The 7581-nt window shown below is 37.2% G+C and overlaps 1 pseudogene; it reads right to left on the bottom strand.

Moving 5' to 3' along the window:
* Positions 1 to 3111: 3111 nt before the first annotated feature.
* Positions 3112 to 3574, bottom strand: LOC107148685 (annotated as a pseudogene).
* Between the last annotated feature and the right edge of the window lie 4007 nt (positions 3575 to 7581).

Below are 7581 nucleotides of genomic sequence, written 5' to 3'. Positions count from 1 at the left end.
ACTCAAAGGGGTTTTTGAATGAACAAATGAATCAAACATTAATTTTTATTGTACCACACAGTTAAATACACACACACGCACTTCAGCCCTTCACAGTTCCTTTCTTTAAGTGCATTCAAAGAGCATCAATTTAAACTTTTTGTGTGTACACATGTAGTATTATTGTAGCAAAGCAACTTTTATACTTTTAATGTTTAAAATCAAGCATCAACTTTCCTTTCCAGTGGGGGGAAAAAAAGAAAATTTAAAAATAAAGAAGCTTACAATACAGAATGTCAATTTCACATGAGATCCTACAGGTTTCATGTGTTTAAACTTGAAATCAATAAATGTTAAGTATGATTTTGTTCAAGATGAGTAGAGCTCATGTGGAGGGAACAAGAAGGAATGACAGTAAAGATGGCAAAAAGAAGAAAATCATTGGAGGATTTCCAAATCAAGGGGTTATCCTCTCAGAAAAGAGGCATAATTAGAATCCCTTCAAAAAATTTTGGATGTTATTATTGCTCCACTGTAGATGAACACATTTAGCTGGGCATGGTGGCACACAGCTGTAATCCCAGTGATTCAGGAGGCTGAGGCAGGAGGATTGCAGGTTCTAGGATATCCTCTGCAAATTAGTGAGGCCCTAAGCAAATTAGTGAGACCCTGCCTTAAGATAAAAAAATAAATAAAAAGGGCTGGGAATGTAGCTCAGTGGGAAAGGGCCTAGGTTTCAATCCCTAGTACCAATAAATAAATAAGTAAACAAATGAACTCAGAAATTGTATAGAGCATAGATTATTTTAAGGCTTGAATCTCCAAAAGCAGAAACTCTTTAAGGATGCTGTAAATTGTATAAATGGTTCAATCCTGTATAAACATTTTGCCAGCCTGTGGGAAAAGAAAATTTATCTTTTGACCAAAGTTTTGAAGATCTATTACTAATTAAGTACCAAAAAAAGTAATGGCTTAATACAACTATTTTTTTTTTTTTTGCGTGTGTTTGTATAGGTAAGAAATTTGGGAATGGTTCCTCTAGAAAGTCCATCCACCCTGCTTTATGTGGGGCAGAAAGGTCTGGGACATACACTTTCAAGGTGGAATCTTTTCTCACATGTCTTTTGTCCCAAGATTCCTGGCTTTTCTTTCTCTCCACCCAGCATCACAGCCCCAAGGGCCTACTCACATGGTAGGCTTCTCACAGCATAATTTTACTTCTTTGAAGTAGGAAGTAGATGTTAACAAGCCAGTTGAGGAATATACCAGACCAGGTACAATGTCACTGTCACCATAATCTATTGGTAAAAATCAGTCATGGAGCCTGTCCAAGTTCAAGGGGGAGTGACAAGGTCATATTACAGAAAAGCAGTGGCATCCATAAATATTGTTGTGTCCCTCTTTAGAACACACAAATGTGCCACAACCTATATAATTTTATTCTAAGAAATTTGTCATATGAAAATAATGCCAAGAAATATATCAGAGCAGAGATATTCATCTCAGCTTTTTTGTAGCAAAGAAAGAAAGAAACTACCTACATGTCTACTAATAGATAAAAGTCTAAGTGAATCATCACTTAACAATTAACAGCAATGTGAGCTGGGGATGTAACAGTGGTAGATTGCTGGCTTAGTATATATGAAACCTTGGGTTCAATTCTCAGTACCAGAAAGAAAAAAAAAATCTGTTACTAACTGACAGAAACATGAAGCCATAATAATTTTTAAAATTTAATGTCAAGAAACATTGCTGTAAAAAGAGAAAAAGTAAAATAAAGAAGCATGTGCACTATGATGATAATTATATAAAAGCCTGTATGCATCTGGACAAAGTCTAGAAGAAAATAAGTAGAAATGAAGATAATTGCACTGAGGTGCTAATTTGTGCATGCCTTACATTTTCTCTCTTTATTGTTATGGCTTCACACACCAAAAAAAAAAAAAAATGAAAATTAGAAGAAAAGAATTAAAATCTTAACTGTCAGTGTTCTGTACTTGGCAGATACATGTACTAATAAAGTTCAGGGAAGGCAAAGGAGGTCCACAGTTCCCTATAATTCATTCAGATTTAGACCAACTTCCAGGTCAGAAGATCCACAGATATTTCTTTTCTTTTCTTTTTAAAAAACATGCCACAATTTTTATTGCAACATGGCCATTTTTGTGAGAGTGGGGAGTTTGATCTCAAAACAATGTTCTACTTAAGGCTCTTTTATACAGAAATCGCCATCATGACTGCTATTAAAAATGTCCTTCATGTTGCAAGACTCACATGGTAAACATAAAACTCCCACACTTATTCAGTACTGTACAGTCAATGAAAATCAAAAAGGCATTAATAACAGCTATTTCTTTTAAAAAAGATATTCAGGCGGCTGGGGCTGCAGCTCAGTGGCAGAGCGCTTGCCTAGCATATGTGAGGCACTGGGTTCGATCCTTAACACCACATAAAAATAAATAAAATAAAGGCATTCTGTCCATCTACAATTACAAAAAATAAAAATAATAAAAAAAGATATGCAGGTAATAGGAATTAACACTGAGGTAATAGGACAAATTGATAACACAGTTAATGAAACTTAACTGACATTCCTTTTGGGAGATTAAGCTCATTTTTAAAAAGTGCTTTTAATGCATAGTGTTATATTCGTGCTGCCATGTCACAAAAGAAGGCTTACCACGGCAAGTGAGGTATATGAATGTTCCAGTGCCTCACAAAACTACAATCAAGTGCAACTATAAGTAGTACTGAAAAAAGTTCACCATCTGACCAATGGGTATTACTTTCAAGACATTCAATATGCTTACCCTTTGCAGTATTCTAGACTATTCACATTGACAATCACATTCATTGTAGTGCTTGCTGCAAGGGAAGCATATGACCAGTTGTTTTGGCTAAAATAAGACAGGAAGGCATTCCTTGGGCTCTACATAAAATTAACTGTATTAAGGAGTCTAATAGCAGTCACTTACAGGCTGCTTAAATGAATGATATCACCTTTATTCACTGTGTTGGAAGGGCCCAGTGGAAAGGGAAAAAACAAAAACAAAAAACACCTAATGCTATTCTGGTGGACTGAGCTGGAAAAATGAAACCTCCTTAAGATCCAGATGGCACTTGATGGTCATTTTATAACGATTTTCCTTCAAGTGAAACCACTACATTGCCTCCCAGTTTCTCTCCCAGTGTTGACGGGTCCTTAATATCATCCAAGCCATTTACTTGCCACTAGAGTATAATACCTGTAAATTTCTTTTTAATGACATCTTTAGAGCTAGCATAAATCATCTTGCTTTTTAAGGGTGCACTTTCAGGAGCCCAGAATATAAATACTAGGTCTTCTTCTTTCTTAGGACAAAGCATATGAGCACTCATTCAGAGGTAAGCAATTTCACAAAAGATGTGTAAGGGTCCTCTAAGTATCACCAATGTCACCCACCAAGATCTGCTTTGCTTCTTCTACAAATTTGTCTTTTGTTATCACTTAAGCAGAAGAGAACTGCTTTTTTATTTTTTTTTTTTGCTTTCTTCTCATGTAAAAGATTTTAAAATTTTTGATGACTTCATCATTCACTGTAACCCCAGATGTCATAGTGCCTGCAACTGTGACTATGGCAGCAGCTCCAGCTCTGTGGATCTGGGAGGAGAAGGAGGGGTAGGCAGGCGCGGCCAGATATTTCTATTTATAATTAATCTGCTGTTTTGACCTCTCATCCTTGGAATGCTGATTGTCATGGAAGCAATAATTACCATATTAGTCTTGCTATGTTCCTAAGACTGTGATATGAGATTAAAAAAATGCTCTGAAAACTTACTGTGATGCACAACACAAGGTGATATTTTAATCTTTATTGTAAAGAACCATTTCAAAGTTTGAAAAATTGTCGGTGTCAATTTGGCATGGGAATTTATTCTAGAATACTCAGACAAGAACTAGATTAGCTCTGATCCCCTCTTTACAATCTCCTGTTTGTCTTGGGACTCAATGTTTTATAGGTGGAGGGATTGTGGAGTTTAGAATAGTCAAACATAACCAAACTGCTTGTGCAATTTCTAGAGAGACTCTGAATGCACCCAGCCTTCCTGGGGTTGACGTTCACAGCTGTGGGTGACCTTCAACTTATCACAAACTCAACCTTTGAACGGACATTGCTTTTCAATATTACCTTAATTTGCCAGTCATTATTGTATTTTTTTAAAGGGCTCTTTTGAAGAGTCATTGCAGAAGGTCAAAGTACATGAAAGTCAAAGTCTTAAGAAAATTTGACTAAATAATTGCAAATTTCCAGGTGTAGTGACACATACCTTTAGATCCGGCTACTCTGCACACTGAGGAGTTCCAGGCCAGCCTGGGCAACAGAATCCGACCTTGTCTCTTAAATAAATAAATAAATAACAATCACAAGAATTGCAAAACCAAATTTTAAAAAGCACATCTAGCTGGGCATGATGGTGCATGCCTATAATCCCAGCAGCTCTGGAAGCTAAGGCAGGAGGATCACAAATTTGAGGTCCATCTTAGCAACTTAGCAAGATTCTGTCTTAAAATAAAAAATAAAAGAGTGCTAGGGATGTAATCAGTGATAAAGCGCCCTTGGGCTCAATCCCCAGTCAAAGAAAAAAAAAAGCATATCTAATGAATTGGCATGACTACTTATTGTTTTTATATAGTTAATAATTGGAAAAAGCCGGAATAAGGGCAAGGTTTAGATTATGTATTGATAATTTATTTTAATTTAGTTTAATACCTTTGGGAAAGTTAAGATGAGGGGGGTCTCTACTCACAGACAAAAGCCAATTGCCAAAATTCTTAGAACAAACAATTAGTATTTTTTAAACCTGAAATTGATATTTTATGTAATAAATGCTTGCCTAGCAGTCATTATGTGATGTAATTCTACACTTTGTGGAATTTACTATTTAATTCTTAATAACCCACAGTGTAGCTTCTATTCTTCTCACTCTCATTTTATAGATGAGGAGACAAGAGCATGAAGTGGCTAAGAAAGCTGTGCAAGAGCCTCTACTAGGAAGCATCCCAGTCAGGACCCAAACCCAGGTAGTCAGGCTTGAATCCTATTCTCACCTATGGTACCATGCTGCCTAGTTAGGATCATTGATTTTCACTATGACAAATAGCTACCAAGAATCTGTATGTAATAAAATAGTTTTATATCTAGGTATATGCTTTTTGATGCAGTTGTAGCAAAGACTCCCATATTCGAAATAACACAGGTTTTCTCTTGCTTCAGTTTGTATAACTCCATATTAAGAAAGATGCTGTAATTTGCAACACAGCTGAGCCATTGGGTGAATTTCTTCCCTTCCCAGCTGTCAGGCAGTCATAATAATTAGAGGAAAAAATATACTAAGCCTCTGCATGGTGTGCTTGGTTATCTCCTTAACCCCATGAAACACTCCTGGTATTCAAATCTCTTGAAATTTGGCTGGCCCTGCAATTTTATTAACCAGTAGAATATGGCAAAAGTGATGTTGAGCCAGTTCCAGGCCTAAGTCTTGAAAGGGCTTGTAACTTCTAACTTTTGCTCTAGGGAGTCCTGAGTTGTTCTGTGAGAAATTGAAAACCATGCTGTTGAGACTACATGCAGAGGTCAGGTGAAGGATGGAGAGGCTAGGCACAGTGGTGCACACCTATAATCCCACACCTATAATCCAGACTGCAAGTTCTAGGCCCTAAGCAACTTAGTGAGACCTTGTCTCAAAATAAAAAATAAAATGTGTGGGGGAATGTACCTCAGTGGTAATGCACCACTGGGTTCAATCCCCAGAACCCCCCACATAAAAAAAGAGGGGGTAAGGAGGCCAAACTGAGCTAATCTGCCAGGTGATTACACAAGTGATTTCAGGCAAGACCAACAGAAAAATCACCCAGCTAAAATACACTAAAGTAAAGGCTGGGGATATTGCTCAGTTGGTAGAGTGCTTCCCTTACATGTATAAGGCCCTAGGTTCAATCTCCAGCACCACAAAAAAAAAAAAAAAGGAAAAAAATTTACTAAAATAAATGGTTGTTTCAAGCCACTGAGTTCTGGGATCATTATATAACAATAGATAGCTGGAATACTAGGCATTATATTTTATTATATTCTTTATTTTATTTGCAATACTGGAGATGAACCCAGAACCTTGCAAGGCAAGCCCTATACCACTGAGCTACATTTGCAATCTTTTTTTTTTTTTCCATCTTGAAAGAGGGTCTCACTGAGTTTTCCATGTTGGCCTTGAACTTGTGGCTTTCCCACCTCAGTCTCCTGAGAAGCTGGGGTTATGGGCATGCACCACCATGCCAGGTTCCTTCGCCTTCTACTAATACATTCATTTCAAGTTATTTTTTGAATCCTACTGTGTGCCAATTCTAGGAACTGGACATAGCACTGGAAATTAACAATTAAATAAGTAAGCATTTGAGTCTATGAGTCAATATAGCCAGAGAAAGAGTAATTGGTGGGAATGGCTGTTTTAGATGGTGAGGTCAAGGAGGACCTGTCTAAGGAGGTTATTTTCAATCTGCATGAATAGAGAAAGCAACTATGTAAAGATCAGAGGGGAGCACTTTTCAGACAGAAGGGACCAATTAAGAGGCCCTGAGGTGGGAGGAGCTTGGCATGTTTGAAAAGCAAAAGGCCAAGGGCTAGAACACAGTAAGTAGCAAGGAGAGAGGTGAGGAGATGTGGTCAAAGAGCAGGCAGCGACTAGATCATGCTTGTCCCAGGGTGGACTTTGGTTTTATTGGGAAATCATTGTAGGGGAGGGATCTACTCTAACGTGAGCTCTCAGAAAATGGTTCTAGAGGCTGTTTGGAACAAAAACAGTAGGATTTCCAGGGTGGGATCAGGGAAACTGTTTAGGTAACTCTTGCAATAGTCTAGGTAGTAAGTAAATGGTCGTATTAGGGAAGTGGTTCTCAAAACGTGGTCTCCCCAGTTTGGTGGTTCCTCAAAAATGTAAACGTGGACTTGCCACATGATCCAGCATTTCTACTACTAGATATGTACCCAAGAGAACTGAAAACATGTTCTTACAAAACTTGTATCCCATTCTACACAGCAACATTACTGATAATAGCCCCAAAGTAAAAACAACCTAAAAGTCCAGCAATTGATGAACACACAAATGAAAGGTGGTATATTCATACTCATATAAAGGAATATTATTTGTCTATAAAAAGAAATACATGCTATGGCATAGATGAACTTTGAAAATATTAAGTAAAAGAACCCAGACAGAAAAAGAACACATATTGTATGATTTAATTTATAAAAATTGGCCTGAATAGTCAAATGTGTGGAAATAGAAAGTAGATTAGTAGATGGTGGGAGAGGGAATGGGTAGTAATTAATGGAGTAATGAAAACGTTCTAGAATTAGACAATGATGGTTGTTGCACAACTTTATGAATATACTAAAACCCACTAAACTGTATGTTTTAGAAAGGTTAAAATATGTGAATTATATCTCAATTAAAAATATGTTTAGGGGCTGGGGTTGTGGCTCAGAGGTAGAGTGCTTGCCTAGCATGTATGAGGCACTGGGTTCAATCCTCAGCACCACATAAGAATAAATAAGCTATTGTGTGCAC

The sequence above is a fragment of the Marmota marmota genome, unplaced genomic scaffold (genome assembly GCF_001458135.2).
Source record: "Marmota marmota marmota unplaced genomic scaffold, marMar, whole genome shotgun sequence".
In the NCBI taxonomy this organism is placed as follows: domain Eukaryota; kingdom Metazoa; phylum Chordata; class Mammalia; order Rodentia; family Sciuridae; genus Marmota; species Marmota marmota.
The sequence above is the reverse complement of the archived record's forward strand: the minus strand, read 5'-3'. Positions and strand labels throughout refer to the sequence as shown.